This window comes from Theropithecus gelada, chromosome 3 (genome assembly GCF_003255815.1).
Source record: "Theropithecus gelada isolate Dixy chromosome 3, Tgel_1.0, whole genome shotgun sequence".
Lineage (NCBI taxonomy): Eukaryota > Metazoa > Chordata > Mammalia > Primates > Cercopithecidae > Theropithecus > Theropithecus gelada.
In genome coordinates this window covers 145,937,252-145,954,774 of record NC_037670.1, presented here as the reverse complement: position 1 = coordinate 145,954,774, position 17,523 = coordinate 145,937,252, and the positions used below count along the sequence as shown (strand labels likewise).

Genomic DNA, 17,523 nt, shown 5'->3' with positions numbered 1-17,523 from the left:
ATATGCCCCACTCACTTCATACTTTTCCCCACTGGATTATTTTGAAGCAAATTCAAACATTGTTTTATTTATAAATATTTTAATATCTGTCTCTAAAACATACGGATTCATTCATTTTGGGAATTTCAATATCTGAATTTGTAGGAGTGTCTTAGACTTTTCCATGTGGTTTCAAGGCAAAGGAAGTACTCTGCAAGGAGAAGGCAGTATCTTTGTGTATTACAATGGATGCCCAGCATGGTTGCTATTCTTCTTTTGTAGGGATTAAGTGCAATTCCCTATTTTACGATTACACAAACCTTAGTGTTTCTAGCAGCTCTTTCTAACCTCATCTCTTTCTGTTACCTCCTCGGCCCTATTCTTTCATTACAATAACCTGTCACTACTAAAACATCAGGAAAATTATAAGCTATATTAACAGAAAAGAGTGTGCAGATTTCAGAAAGTGTATTTTCACCATAATTTACCTAACTAGTTGCTTCATTTCTGAGCACCAAATTTAAGTGATGCTGCAAAGAACTAGGTGTTATATGAAAGAAGGAAACCAGAATTGTTTGTTGGTTAATTTTACGTGTCAGCTTGACTGGACTAAGAGATGCCCAGTTAGCTGGTAAAACGTTATTCCTGGGTGTGCCCATGAGTGATTAGCGCTTGACTTAGTAGACTGAGTAAAGAAAATCTGCCCTCACCAATGTAGTCAGAGATTATCCAATCCACTGAGGACCCTAAAAGAACAAAAACTGACTTGTTTTGTCCAGTTATATGTATACCAGGATCCTAGATTGAATCCTAAGCCAGAAAAAAAATGTGGCTTTTGTTGTTATCGTTGTTTTGCAATAAAGAATACTATTACGAAAATTGATGAAATTACACAAAGGTTTAGATTACACAATAGTATTATATCAATGTCAATTGTTTTTGATAATTATACTGATTTTGATCATTGTACTGTGATTAGGTAAGAAAATATTATTGTTAATAGGACACTGAAGGATTTAACATTAAAATAGCATTATGGAGAAGGCAGAGCAAGAGAGCCAAATAGAATCCTCTAGAGATCACCCACTTCCCAACAGGAACACCAAGTTGAACAACTATCCACACAAGAAAGCACCTCTATAAGAACCAAATACCAGGTGAGCAATCACTGTACCTGGTTTTAATATCTTAATCAAGGAAAGAAGCACTGAAGAACATAGGATAAACAGTCTTGAACTGCCAACACCACTCCTTCCCTATACCCCAGCAGTGGCTGCATGGTGTGGAGAAATAATCTAGTGCTTGTGAGAGGGAGAATGCAGTGACTGTGGGAATTTGCATTGGAACTCAGTGCTGCCCTGTAACAGTGGAAAGCAATACAAGCAGAATTCAGCCCACACCCACAAATGCGGCATTTAGACCAGTCCTAGCCAGAGGGGAATTGTCCATCCCAGTGGCCGAAACCTGAGTTCTGGCTAGCCCCATCACTGCAAGCTAAAGTACTCTGGGGTCCTAAATAAATTTGGAAGGCAGTCTAGGCCAAAAGAACTGCAATTTCTGGGCAAGTCCTGGTGCTGTGCTGGGATAGGAGCCAGTGGACTTGAGGTGAATGCAACCTAGAGACACACCAGCTGGGGGCAGCCAAGGGAATGCGCTAGCTCCTAGGTGACATTTCTAGACATATCCTGGGCCAGAAGTGAACCCACTGCCTTTAAGGAAAGAACCCAGCGTTGGCAGGATTTATTACCTGCTGAGAAAAGAGCCTTTCCACCTTGAATAGACATCAGCAGTAGCCAGGCAATTCACCACAGGCCTTGAGTGAGACCCAGCACCCTGCTGGCTTCAGTGATGACCCAGTACATTCTCAGCTGTGGTGGCCACAGGGAGACACTCCTTCTGCTTTAGGAAAGGAGAGGGAAAGTTAAAAACGACTTTGTCTTGCCACTTTGGTGCCGCTCAGCTGCAGTAAAATAAAGCACCAAACAGACTCCTGAAGTCCCCAATTTCAGGCCTTAGCTCCTGGATGCATTTCTAGACCCACTCTGGGCCAGAAAGGAACCCACTTCCCTGAAGAGAGAGACTCAGGGCCTGCAGGATTTACGACAAGCTGACTGAAGAGTCCTTGGGCATTGAATAAGCATCAACGGTAGCCAGGCAGTATTCAACATGGGCCTAGGGCACTGATGGCCATGGGGAAAGACTCCTTCCGCTTGAGAAAAAGAGAGGGAAGAATATGAAAGATTTTATCTTGCAACTTGAGTACCAGTTCAACCACAGTTCAATAAAGAACCAAGTAGATCCCTAAAGTTCCTGACTCTTGGCCCCAGCTCCCAGACAGCATTCCTGGGTCAGAAGGAAACCCACCAATCTGAAGGGAAAGATACAAGTCTGATAGGATTCGCTACCTGCTGACATAGGCCTTGGGCCTTGAAAACGTATCAGAGGTAGCCAGGTAATGGTCATCACAGTCTTTAGGAGAGGCACAGTACTGTGCTGGCTTAAGGTCTGACCCAGAGCAGTCGCAGTGGTGGTAGCCACAGGGGTGTTTGTGCCACTCCTCCCCCAACTCCAGGAAGTTCAGCATGGAGAAAGAGACTGTTTATTTGGGGTAAAAGAAGGGAAGATCACAAGAGACTGTGCCTGGTAATACAGGGATTCTCCCAGGACTTACCCAAGACCACCAAGGCAGTAACTTTACCAGTCTGCAAGAGTCACAGTGTTACTGGACTTTGGTTGCCTCCTAATACAGATACGGCTGCCGTGACCAAACACTTATATCACAGCACTCAATTCCCGTAGAATAATTGAAAAGTCTTCTCAAGAAGAACAGGTTACAAGCAAGCCCAGACTGTGAAGATTACAGTAGATACCTAACTCTTCAATTCTCAGTCTTCAGTGAACATCCACAAGCACCAAGACCATCCAAGAAAGCACAACTTCACCAAACAAACCAAATAAGGCACCAGTGACCAACCCCAGAATGACAGAGATATTTGACCTTTCAGACAGGGAATTCAAAATAGCTCTTTTGATGGCACTCGATTAATTCAAGAAAACACAGAGAAGGAATTCAGTATCCTATTGAATATATTTAACAAAAAGATTGAAATAATTTTTTAAAACCATGAGAAATTCAGGAGTTGAAAAATTCAGTTGGCATACTGAAGTATGTGTCAGATCTCTCAACAGCAAAATAATCAAGCAGAAGAAAGAATGAGTGAGCTTGAAGACAGGCTCTTTGAAAATACACAATCAGAGAAGACAAAAGAAAAAAGAATAAAAAAGAACGAAGCACACCTGTAAAGACCTAGAAAATTGCCTCAAAAGCACAAATCTAAGGACAAATCCTTAAAGAGGAGGTAAAAAGCAAGATTGTGATAGAAAGTGTATTCAGGGGGATAACAGAGAATTTTCCAAACCTAGAGAGATATATCAATATTCAACTACAAGACTGTTATAGAATACCAAGCAGATGTAACTCAAATGAGACTACCTCAAGACATTTAACAAAATTCCAAAAGTCAAGGACAAAGAAAGAATCCTAAAAGCAGTAGGAGAAAAAACACAAATAATATACAAAGGAGCTCCAATATATCTGGCAGCAGACTTCTCAGTGGAAACCTTACAAGCCAGGAGAGAGCGACATGATACACTTAAAGTGCTGAAGGAAAAAATAAAAATTCTTGTACTAGAATAGTATATCCAGTGAAAATATTCTTCAAACGTCAAGGAGAAATAGACTTTCCCAGAAAAACAAAAGCTGAAGGATTTCATCAACACTAGACCGCCTTATAAGAAATGCTAAAGGGGTTTTTCAATCTGAAAGAAAAGGACAGTAAGAAGCAATAAGAAATCATCTAAAGGAACAAAACAGCAAGTACACAGAAAAGTACAGAATATTTTAATACTGTAATTGTGGTGTGTAAACTCATATCTTGAGTAAGAAGACTAAAAATGAACCAATAAAAAATAATAGCTACAACAACTTTTTAAGATGTAGACAGTATAATAAGATATAAATAGAAATAATAAAAAGTTTAAAAGTTGGTTGGGGCAACGAAATTCAAGTGTAGAGTTTATATTAGCTTTCTCTTTGCCTGTTTGTTAGTTGTTGTTCAGTTGTTTTGGGATTTGTCTGTAATCAGTATTAAATTATCATCAGTTTTAAATAATGGATTACAACATGTTATTTGCAAGCCTCGTGGTAACCTGAAATCAAAAAACTTATAACAGACACACAAAAAGGCAAGAAATTAAAACATACTACCAGAGAAAATCATCTTCACAAAAAGGAAAAGAGGAAGGAAAGAAAGAAGAGAAGATTAGAAAACAAATTTTAAAATGGCAAGAGTAAATTCTCATCAACAATAACATTGAATGTAAATGGACTAAACCCTCCAATCAAAAGACATAAAGTAGCTAAAAAAAGCAAGCTGAATGGATAAAAAAGCAAGCCCCAACTATCTTCTCCCTGTAAGAAACACATTTCACATACAAAGACACACATAGGCTGAAAATAAAGGGATGAAAAAAGATAGTCCATGCAAATTGAAACTGAAAAAAAAAAAAAAAAAACCATAGAAACAAAGAAGGTCATTTCATGTTGATAAAGGGGTAGATTTAACAAGGGAATACAACAAGTGTAAATATATATGCATCCAACACTGGAGCATCCACATATATAAAGCAAATATTCTTAGAGCTAAAGAGAGAGATAGACCCAATGACATCTTTCACAGAGATTGAAAAAATAATCCTGTAATTTATATGGAACCATGAATGACCCAGAAAAGCCAAAGCCATCCTGAGCAAAAAGAACAAAACTGGAAAAATTGTATTACCTGACTTCGACTGATACCAGTGAGTGATAGTAACCAAAACAGCATTCTGCTGGCATAAAAATAGACACAGAAACCAATGGAACAGAATAGACCACCCAGAAATGAGACCAGATATCTACAGTTAGCTAATTTTTGACAAATATGCCTTCAATAAAGGGTCCTGGGAAAACTGGATACCTGTATGCAGAAGAATGACACTAGAACTCTATCTCGCACCATATACAAAAAATCAAATCAAAATGGGTTAAACACTTAAATTTAAGAATTCAAAACTATGAAAACTACTAAAAGAAAATATTGAAGAAACTCTCCAGGACATTGGTCTCGGCAATGATTTCTTGGTTACTACTCTACAAGCACAGACACATAAAGCAAAAATGGACAGATATAACAAGTTTAAAAGCTTCTGCACAGCAAAGGAAACAATCAACAACGTGAAGAGATGACCTACAGCATGGGAGAAAACAGTTTCAAACTCTTCATCTGACAAGGGATTAATAACAGAATATATAAGTAACTCAAACACTCAATAGGAAATCATCTAACAATTTGATCAAAGATCAAACAATCTGATTTTTAAAATGAGCGAAAGATCTGGATAGACTTCCCTCAAAGAAGACATACAAAAGGCAATCAGGTATAAGAAAAGGTGCTCAACATCACTGATCATCAGACAGATACAATTCAAAACTACAATGAGATGTCTCATCCCACTTAAAATGGCTTTTATACAAAAGACAGGCAATAACAAACGCTGGCAAGGTCGTGGAGAAAAGGGAACTCTCATACACTGTTGGTGGGGATGTACATTGTACAACCACTATAAAGAACAGTAGGGAGGTTCTTCAAAAAATCTAAAAATAGAACTTCCATATGATCCAACAATCCCACAGCTAGGTGTATACTCAAAAGAAAGGAAATCAGTATATAAAAGAGATATCTACACTTCTATGTTTATTGCAGTACTATTCACAATAGCCAAGATTTGTAAGCAACCCAAGTGTCCCTCAACAGACAAATAGATAAAGATGTGGTACATATACACAATGGAGCACTATTCAGCCACAAAAAAGAATGAGATCCTTTCATTTGCACCAACATGGATGAAATGGGAATATTATGTTGAGTGAAATAAGCCTGACACAGAAAGACAAACTTATGTTCTAACTCATTTTTGGGAGCTAAAATTTAAAATATTTGAACTCATGGAGATAGTAGAATGGTGGTTGCCAGAGGCTAGGAAGGGTAACAGCAGATGAGGGAGTGAAGATGGTTCATGGGTACAAAAATATAGTTAGATAGAATGAATAAGATCTAGTATGTGATAACATTACAGGGTGACTACAGTCAACAATAATTTCCTGGCCGGGCGCGGTGGCTCAAGCCTGTAATCCCAGCACTTTGGGAGGCCGAGACGGGCGGATCACGAGGTCAGGAGATCGAGACCATCCTGGCTAACACAGTGAAACCCCGTCTCTACTAAAAAATACAAAAAAAAATTAGCCGGGCGCAGTGGCGGGCGCCTGTAGCCCCAGCTACTAGGGAGGCTGAGGCAGGAGAATGGTGCAAACCCGGGAGGCGGAGCTTGCAGTGAGCTGAGATCCGGCCACTGCACTCCAGCCTGGGCGACAGAGCCAGACTCCGTCTCAAAAAAAAACCAAAAAACAAAAAACAAAACAATAATTTCCTGTGCATTTAAAAATAACTGTAAGAGTACAATTGGAATGTTTATAATGCAAAAATATGATACATTCTTAAGAGATGATGGATGCTCCATTTACCCTGATGTGATTATTACGCACTGTATGCCTGTATCAAAATATCTCATGTACCCCATAAATATATATACATACCATGTACCTATAAAAGTTTAAAATAAATGAAATATAATAGCATCATGGAGAGACAGTAAATGTGATAAGATGTTAATGATTGAAAACATGTGAGCTTTTAATACTATTGCAACTCTTCCATAAGTTTGAAATTATTTCCAAATAAAAATATATATCTAAAGACTATGTATATTTCATCAATTTTCATAATGTGCTTTCACGCAAATAAATCACATACAGATACATATAAGAAAGAATAAGAGGTGAGAAGGTAGGGTTATTGAGTATAGAGAACTCTTTTTTGGAATTTTGCTGTAAAATAAAGGGGAGATATGAAACAGTGGTTGGAGATGTTGGAGTTAAGAAGGTTTGCTGTAATTGCTGTTATTTGAATGAGTGACATTAAAGCAAGTATATAATAGAAAATGAGGAAAATTCAACTGTGGAAGGACAATGGATGAGTCATGAGAAAGAGATAGTATTTTCAGAAGCAAAACCCTTCCACAGCCAAGTAGTAATGAGTTCTTGTGCCTACATAGGGCTTGGCCTTATATTACAGCATGGACAGTTCATCTACTGTAATGGAAGGGACAGCCCAGGTGTGAATGTAATTAGTTTAGTCTATTTGATGTTAGAGGGACAAGAAGTGCTTTTCTAAGAGCTCTTATTTTCTCATTACAATTAGAAGCAAGGTCTCCAGCTACAATTGAAAAGGGGGAGGAATGATGAAAATTTAAGATTACTACAAAGACAAAAGCAGAACTGCAAGAAAGCAGAGCTCAGAGGAAGAGTGCAACAATAAAGTCAGCAAACGTGTTTATAAATAAACCATGAAGCTACCTTACTTTTAAGAGGAAATAAAACTATTTAGTCATGCATCACTTAACGATGGGATTACATTCTGAGAAATGTGTTATTAGGTGATTTCTGTGGTTGTGCAAACATCGTAGAGTGTACTTACACAAACCTAGATGGTATAGCCTACTACACACCTACCCTATATGGTATAGTCTGTTGCTCCCAGGCTACAAACCTATCTATACAGCATGTTGCTGTACCCAATACGGTAGGCAGTTGTAACACAATGCTATTTGTGTATCCAAACAGATCTAAACATATATGGTTTTATAATCCTATGGAACCACCATTGTATATGTAGTCTGTCACTGATGAAAATGTCATTATATAGCACATAACTGTGTTTATTTTTTATTTTTAGAGGCCCATAAGTGGGTAAAAGGTTCCTAAGGACAAAGATCTCTACAAATCTGCAGACTGTACATCTGTAAGAATAGAAGAGTGATTCGTCATTCACATCATCACTGATCTAATAACTACTCTGGCTTCCAAGATGTTTCAAAAACTAAACTCAGCAAAAAGTACAGCCCAAATATGTGGCAGAAGTTGAACTGAGCTCGTTAAGTTTCATGTTATGTATATCCTTTAATATAGCCTTTTAATGCCAGTAAGTGCGTCATGCATAGATGAAATGCTAAACTGTCTTATGGTTTAGCAGTGTTGGTCTTGGTCTCAGATGGGTATTTGGAACTCAGCCTCTCTTAAGACTTTTCTTCTCTGCCAAAACCTGCTTAGTCACCATCTAGGGTACCCCAGGGTTTTGTTGCTGTCCCCACACAAATTTACTTGAGAAGGTATTTGCTGTCCTAGGCCAAGAGCTAAGTACCAATCAATCTATTTCTGAGGAAAAGAACATAAGTTAGTCATATAGTGCCAGCATGTCTGAGGAAAATGCTTTTAATCAAATAATACTGAAATGCATAATAAGAAATATGAGAAGAGTCTGGGATTCCACTAAGATGCTTCCCACCCATCAAATTATTTCTAAAATATGATGATCTACCAAAGCCTTTATGCTTCAATCACAGAAACCAATTCAAGCTTAGACCCAGATTTAAGGATGGTCCAAAGATTATGCCACTAGCCATATGTAAAGTTAAATGAGAGTACAAATCCTGTTTCTCGGTTGCATGAGCTATGTTTCCAATACTCAGTAGTCACATGTGGCTAATAGCTACCATATTAGTGCAGATATAGAACATTTTGTCATCACAGAAAGTTCTATCGGGCAGCACCGGTCCAAACCATGGAAAGCCCCTGTGGTTTGCTTCATTTTTTAAATTGTTACTGGTCCTAGGGAAGCATAAAGAAATATGAACTTCTGCTGTAACCTCAGAACTACCTTGGACTTCCAGCTGACCCCAAACTGGAGCTCTGAGCTTTCCCAATCTGCATCTGACTCAGGATAGACCCACATCAACCATCAGAGTTTAGGAGGAGGAGGAAGCAACACTTACCTCAAATGACAAAGTGATGCCTGGGAAAGTCCTTTTAAAACTACGAAGTCCTGTGCAAAAATATTCTCCCTATTTCCCTAAGCAATTGCCTTCACTTTGTTGTAGGGCTCTCCCTAGATTATTATATTCATTGTTGGACTCTAGAGCTTGAGATAAATGCAGAAAATTGGGAGGCAGTTCAGAGCAGACACTCAAAGATGATGAAAGGTTTGAGAAATAAAATTTTGTGGCTCAAAAAACAGAAGTCATCCATCCCGGAAGAAAATTGTAAGATTATCTTCAAGCATAAGCATACATATTATATAGAGAATTATGTCCAGCTACTTTGAAAATCTGCAGACAGAATAGAAGAATTAAATTAAATTAAATTAACAGCATGAAAGTGAATTTCCTGATAATAATGGCTGTGCTGAAACAGGCTATTAAAGAAGTTTAAGAAATCTTCTCTGGATGTTTTTGAAAGCAGCAAAGTTTCCATGTAAACATTTTCCAGTAATGACTCCTTCTGAGGAAAGCAGTCAGACATAATTCATGATGTATACATTCTCATGTTTTGTAACAGGTGCAAATCTGGTCCCAGCCGGTAGGCCTAGGGATTGCTTCTGGCTCCTCGTATACTACCTATAGCCAGGTATGTGGCTACTATGAGAGCCCTATTCAGCAAAGATACTGTATTCTCAGAGTAATTATATTAGAAGATAAAGTCACTGTTTCCCCAGAACCCACTTCTCTTTCCTTATAACATATCCCATTATTTTTCTTACGGTTCCATCCTTCTCCTATCCTACACAGCCCCAGTCTGGTTAATCAGAGTATCCATTCTCCCTGGCCACAGTGATTGGTTCGGAAGTAACAAGTAACCCAAGTCAATCCAGTACGGTTCGAATCCAGGACATTTTTGCTGTTGTTGTTGTTCAAACTGTTGGGAGCAGATAATCACTCTCTGTGACATATTTAGAAATATGAGATTTAAGCCTAGTTCTAGTGGTCTGGGTTGGGTTGTCATTCCATACAGAGTTCAACAGCAAAGTGATCCTGTAGGAACTTCTATTAAATTTCTCCAGAGCGAAAGCATTGGCTTTCCCGCCAGGAAGCAAGTAGCTAGAGATGGTGAGCAACCTGCTAAGCCACAGAGCTAGAGAAGGGGAGAGAAGGAAAGAAGGAAAAGGCCACTCTTTGGTACACATGCTTTCTCAATTCATCACCTTCTTTACAGCACCATACTGTCTCCTTCAATGGTCCTTGGCCCTACCACAGTTCTTTGGGACAAATAAGCAGTGTCCTCCTAAACAACTTCCTCTGTCTCTAATTCAGTTATCAATGCTCCATGCTTTCCCTCTGCTAAACATTTACTCAAACTTCTCAACCACTGATGCCCTCTTTCCTATTTGTCCTTCGAGGCTTTTTGTTTGTTTGTTTTTGTGTTGTTGTTGTCATTGTTTTGAGACAAGTCTCGCTCTGTCACCCAGGCTGGAGTGTAATCTCGGCTCACTGCAATCTCCGCCTCCCGAGTTCAAGCCATTCTCCTGCCTCTGCCTCCCGAGTAGTGGGATTACATGCGTGCACCACCACGGTCAGCTAATTTTCGTATTTTTAGTAGAGGCAGGGTTTCGCCATGTAGGCCAGGCTAATCTCGAACTCCTGGCCTTAAGTGATCCACCAATCTCGGCCTCCCAAAGTGCTGGGATTACAGGTATGAGCCACTGTGCTAGCCCTTCGAGTATTTTTGTTGTTGTTGTTTACCATCATTTTAGAGTGGTTTCGGGAAGGCAATAAATGTTCATGGTCAATCCATCATCTCTAAACTACTTTTACGTTAAGAACAAGACAAAATATAAAGAAGAATAAAAATAGAATGAAGGAGAAAGAAAGAATTAAAGCAAGACATAATGTCTGCTAGCTGTTGTCATGAGCATAATGGCAGGAACTAGGATGCACTTACTCAAGCAGCTCTGGAAACGCATTATGCACTCGGAAATCCTCAGAGTAACAATGCTTCAGTGAGGCTGGAGACCAAATCCTGCTGGGTCCAGGCAGACACCCAGTCTGTAGATGTTTAAAACTGAAATTTTCCCCTGGTCCAGTGAGGGTGATAAATGCTTTAATGTGGTTGTTTTGTCTTTTTTTTTTTTTTTTTTTTCTGCTTTTGGATTGATTTCAGGTCTCTTCTCTTAGGCATTTTGTTTGTTTAACAAATATTTACTAAGCAACTAATAGGCATACACAGTATTATTTCCTAAAATACAATAAGGAAGACTCAAATGTTGCTTCAAACAAAAATTTCAATTTTTGGGAGACAGTAACCTTTCTACTAAATTATTTTGAAAGAGGAGGGCAGAGCAGGGAAGGAGTGGAGACGGAGATGGGGTGGGTGGGGCAGTGGTTATAGGAACAAGAGGAAATGTTTGGGAGGAGTCAACCCTCTGGTGCCAAATTGGAACACTAGTGTTTCCAGATGTCTCTTTAAAATCCCGTCTCACTAGCAGGATTAATATTGAAGAGACTTACCCAGATTTGAGGGTGGAAGAATTGGCCTAGTGAAGGTGTTATTACTAAAATACACAATTTCACTCTATTCTTGAACTATAATCTACAATATTTTGTGACCCTTCACTTCCTCATTTAAAATCTCAAAGGTTGTTTTCAATTCTAAAATTTTCGTATTTGAACCCAAATTCTGGCTTCTGGGCAATCCTCCCATAGTCTTTCTATTTATATGACATCCTGTCCCCAAGCCATTGAATTTTTTTACTCTACCCGATTTGAAATTCTACATTACTGATTTCAGTCCCACCCTAAACGTATTTTTTCTTCCCCATTTATTCTTAAGGTTGAAATAAAGTTCAAATGAAACCTAGCAACACATAAACCTAAAGAAAAGACGTAAATAATTTATTTTCTGGTATAGAGGAAACTATTTGTAGTTAGAAATAAACCAAATGTTCTCAAATCTATGAGTGGAATTATATTAATTATATTTTTTTCAAGAATATTCTGAAATGGGATTTTTCTGACCTAAATGAATCATACAACTGTTATGATAATAGCCCTCCCAAGCTGAAGAAGCCCAGATTTTTTGATACTATAATGTACTGCAGAGTCATCTATCATATAATTTGAACAACAATCTCTAATTGTGTTTTCCTTCATAACCAAAAAGAGCATCTTAAAATTGGATGAGTTTTTGAAATGGTCAGGAATTCTTCATTTTTGTTCTTTGAGTATTAGAATCATCCAAGATTATACCCAAAGACACTTTAATTATAATGATAACATTCACTGAAAAAAAATAAAAGAGTGCTATGTAAGCAGGGCGTCCCATCTTTTTTTTTTTTTTGTATTATGACACACATGAAAGCTGATTACATTTCAGAGCATGCTGGGATCCACAGAGAGTTGCCTCAGCGAGAGGCAACAAACCTAATAGTGGTAGGCGCCTGCTAGCTGTGAAACTAGTATTGCAGGACTCCAGTTACACATCCAAGACATTAGAGAAGTTTAGGAGTAGAGCATAGACTTTCCTTAGAGCGTTGCCTAAAACTCCCTTTACTCTTCTTAATCCGGACACCTATCTCTCTACTCCTACCTCACTCCCCGGCAAAACTGTATTTTTGCCCAAGGTGGGCTAAGCATACATCATTTTATTTTTACATTGGTTTAGTACATTTTAAAAATCAAAAGAAAATAACACATGAAAATAGAATGTGGATGTTTTGCATTAGAGTAAGTTGGTTGCATTATGCATATGATTTTAGAGATAGAGCTGCTATGAGGAATTGGCAATAAAATTGCTGACCTTCATAGTCTATGTTGAGTGATCATATCAACTGTAAGTTCTTAATGTGTTATCATCCATGTGACTTGAGTTGCATATCTAATCAAAAGCCCACCAAGACATTATGAATTCAAGAAAAATATCTATGTTATTACCCAGGAGATTAATAAAATTTCCTAAATTATCTGTTCATGGCCACCTACTAACTTAGTTTTATGAAAGATGTTATAAAGATAATTAAATTAGATGCTAGCTAGTGACTGCTATTGTACAGGACTTTCATTTCCATTTTATAGAACAAAAGAGTGTTGAAGAAGAGAGTTGTGGTAAATGGTATATATCTTGCTTCCTTTTGCAGAAATTAATTTTGCAATATAAAAGAAAAATATAATTATCACGAAAGCTTTAGAAAATAAGTAAAGGAAGGCCTATGGTAACTTCCTCAGGTGACTTATTCAAAGACGTTTTTCTTTTCTTTTCTTTTCTTTTTTCTTTTTTTTTTTTTTTTTTTTGAGATGGAGTTTCGCTTTTGTTGCTTAGGCTGGAGTGCAATGGTGAGATCTCAGCTCACCACAACCTCCACCTCCCAGGTTCAAGTGATTCTTCTACCTCAGCCTCCTGAGTAGCTGGGATTACAGGCGTATGCCACCATGCCCAGCTAATTTTTTGTATTTTTAGTAGAGACAGGGTTTCTTCATGTTGGTCAGGCTGATCCACCCGTCTCGGCCTCCCAAAGTGCTGGGATTACAGGCATGAGCCACTGTGCCGAGCGACCTTTTTCTTATAAAATAAAACATAGGTTCAAAATTCTAACAAAATGTAATGATGGCTAGAATGTATTAAGTTCTGGGTGCCAGATTTCATGCCAACAATTTTCCAAAACCTTCCAAACTCATTTCATCTTCAGAACAATGTTATGAGGTGGGCACATTTGTCTTTATCATACAAATAAGAAAGCTGAAACTAAACAAAATTACTTGGCCAGTCTGTGGACGTAGATAGAAGCAGCAGAGGTTGAGCAAGATTAAGAAGCAGCTTGTCTGATCCAAGTGCCTGCAATCTTGATCACATTGCCTTAGGCCCAACCATTGCAAAAAATCAACCTAACAAACTAGCTCATTTTACAATGATATTGACCAAATTTCAGGAGTTCCCAAACTTTGTTCCACATTAGAATCACTTGGGGAAATTTTAAGATTCCTATTCTCATCCCCTACCAATTAAATCATCATGTCTGGTAGAGTCAGGGGCAACCAAATATCAGTATTATTAAAGATTCCTAGGTGATTCCCTTTGCCACAAAATTTGGGGACCACTGACCAATGCTGATTTTGTAGGTCTCAGCTTACAGCTGGTCCTATAGTCCTAAATTTCACTTAGGAGAAAACATTGTGCTTCAGGTTCTGGAGCTAGACACTTAAATATAGGCTATGACTAGTCCCTATATGTGTAAATCTTCTCGTCTCCCACCTCCAACAACAACAACAAAAAAAAATGTCTACAAGTGCACTATTTCATTATTAGGAGATGCACAGGTGGACTGAGCAATGGTAGTATTTTTTTTAATGCACTAGAGCAATATTGGCTAAGCATACAGAGAAGGGAGAAGAGATTTGGCAATTAGCAGTTATTTTGATACTGTTAGCCAACTAGGAAAATTAGGTCCCCCCAAAATCCACTTTGGAATCTAATTTTCCAATTTGACTCTTCACCGTGATCAAATTAGTCAACTAACTGCCTTTTCACTTGCCCTATGTATTCCAGGATATTATAAATGAAAATTTTAAAACTTTTTGCTATTTTTGCAGAAGGTAGAAATTTAAAAGAAACTTACAAGTCATTTGGGCCAAGCCCTTCATTTTAAACTGAGGAAGTGAGACTACAGATTACTGCCTTATTCTCCCAACAAAGCAACCGCGGCTCTCAGGGCCTCCTGCTACAGCTTACTATCTCAGGAAAAAACCCAGGGGTGACACAGTGCCTAAAGGGGGCTGTTGGGATTCTAGGCAGAGGCTGTGTCTCTGGGGAGGGACATGTGAGTCTGATACCCACGATGTTTGAATCCCTTGGGTCAGTATGCATTTTATTTATAGAAAAATATGGAAAAACACAACATAGAATATAGAATATACAAAAATAAATATAGAAAACAATATGAATATAGAAAAACAAAAATAAAACATATTTCGAAGAAAGGTTGTCTATCAGAATTCACTCTCAGGATTGGCTATGTTACAGATACTTGACCTTTCTATGGTGACTCAGCTACCTTCCTAACTAAGGCCTTTCAGGGGAGGAACTAAGGAGTCAAAGCCCCTGCTCTCAACGCCCTACAGATCATGAGGTGTTAAGAGGGTGGGCTCCTTCCTTGGCATCAATGCCTACAATCTAGGGCACCCACTTGCAGGCCTAGATGATTTGTGACCTCAGAATTGTTGTGGTTCCTGGACCTTTGTTGATGTAGTTTACTTTGCATCCCTCAGGCAAAATTAGAGGAGCTGGGCAAGGAAGGGAAGAGGGAGTCAGGCCAGAAGTAGCTTCTTGGGGTTCCTACCTCTGATCCTCCCTGCACAACTGCAGTGTATCATTCTGGCTTCCAAAAGTGTAATTACTTATTTTTTTTTTAACTACAATTATTCTCTTAAGTGCATCTATATAGAGGGGAAAAAGGAACATTAACCAACCAAACTTAAGTTTTCCCTTGAATTACAAAAAGAAAAACAAAGGGGTAATGATTATTCACTTTATAGAAGCAAAACCTTACTGTGTCTTAATATGACCAAATAAAAACTTAACCAAAAAAAAAAACAGGGCCGGGCACAGTGGCTCACACCTGTAATCCCAGCACTTTGGGAGGCAAAGGTGGGTGGATCACCTGAGGTCGGGAGTTCCAGACCAGCCTGACCAACATGGAGAAACCCGTCTCTACTAAAAATACAAACTTAGCCAGGTGTCGTGGCAGGCGCCTGTAATCCCAGCTATTCAGGAGGCTGAAGCAGGAGCGTCACTTGAACCTGGGAAGCAGAGGCTGTGGTGAGCCGAGATCACGCCGTTGCACTCCAGCCTGAGCAACAAGAGAGGAACTCCATCAAAAAAATAAATAAATAAATAAATAAAACACAGTTCATTAATGACTGTACTACCAATAGATTCATTACCATGCTAGAAATGCTTCATTTACTCCCCATGGTAAGTGCTGTAGAACAGCACTTCACTATTAAAGAGACTGTAATTGCATTAATGCAGGCTAAGATACTAGTTAGCTCTTTTGGCACATCACTGGATTTCTTTGAATTGAACTTACTGTGAACAAAACCCCTGGCTTTTTTTCCACATCTTAGACCAGTCAACATGGCTCTTTCAAAACACACCTGAATAGAATGGGTTTATTTGTGTACACTTTTTTTTGTTGGCTCCACAGAAATGTGCTATCTAGGATGCTAGAAACAGGTGGGTTGTCTTTCCTGTGTCTGTATTTGGGCCTTTATAAATCTCTATATATGTAAACTGTCCTCTCCCTTTAATATCCATCTATCTCTCCCAACAGATGACTAATAGAAAACTCATCCACCTTCAGCTGAAAAGCTCCCTTCATCTCTTTTTCTTTATTTTATGGTTCTGGGCAAAAGCCCCTTACCAACCCCTTAAAACTCTGAAATTTTGATTCTATTCATCCCAAGCCCATCTCTCCCTGTGCCAAATCCTTCCCTCTATTACTCTCTTTGGTGACAATGCATTTGTAGGAAGAAGACAAAATTCCTATTAAAAAAAGATGACTCAAGCTTGCTTCCATAACATAGGACAGCCATATAAATGATGGCTTTGTTGTTTAGTTTCATTTAGTTAAATGTAGGTAGGCCCTAGAGCTTAGTTAGAATTGGAATAGTTAAGAAAGTGAAGAAATAAAATTCTTTGCATAATTAAGAATTGTTAAAAATAATGTTCCCTTGGAAGTCAAGGGAGACAAAGAATTGGGGGTCCTAGGACTGGAAGAGAAGCTTTAGAAGAAAGATTTAAATAGAGGGCAAGAAGGCTCTGAGGGGGAAAAAAAGAGAGAAAGTGAAATGAAGAATACCCCTCTGATAAGGATATTTAGGGCACTTTAAAAAATGTAACAGTGCTGAAGAGGTTGTTTATGAGTGCACCAACCGGCCACCTCTGTCCCTTTCCCAGATGATCCGGAAGATGAAGCTTCCTGGCCGGGAAAACAAAAAGGCCGTGGTTGTGGGAACCACAGCAGATGACGGTGCGGGTTCAGGAGGTGCCCAAACTGAAGGCGTGTGCCCTGCGCGTGACCAGCCGGGCCGCAGCCACATCCTCAGGGCAGGGGACAAGAACCTCACTTTCGACCAGTTGGCCCTGGATTTCCCCAGGGGCCGCGGCAGCGTCCTGCTCTCAGGTCCTCACAGGGGTGGAGAGGTGTACCGGCATTTCGGCAAGGCCCCGGGAACCCCGCACAGCCACACCAAACCCTACATCCGCTCCAAGGCCGAGAAGTTCCAGCGTGCCAGAGGCCGACGGGCCAGCCAAGGCTACAAAAACTAACCCTGGATCCTACCTTCTTATTAAAAAGATGTGGATGCTCACGAAAAGTATTATCTGTGGTCAAGAAGGATTAGGGGAACTATCTTTATCTAGTCAGAGACCAGAGACCCTCTCTTTTATCTGGTCAGAGATCCTCCTTTTCGGCACCATTTTCTAATGGATTGTATAAAATATGAAGCTACCTGTACTTGTAACAACAGAGAGAGCAAATTCTCCTCTGTAAATTACTAAGATAA

At 39.0% G+C, this 17,523-nt stretch overlaps 1 pseudogene; it reads left to right on the top strand.

Moving 5' to 3' along the window:
• LOC112621679 overlaps nt 1-17,287 on the top strand; it is an 81,637-nt pseudogene extending 64,350 nt beyond the window's left edge.
• The last annotated feature ends 236 nt before the right edge of the window (nt 17,288-17,523 follow it).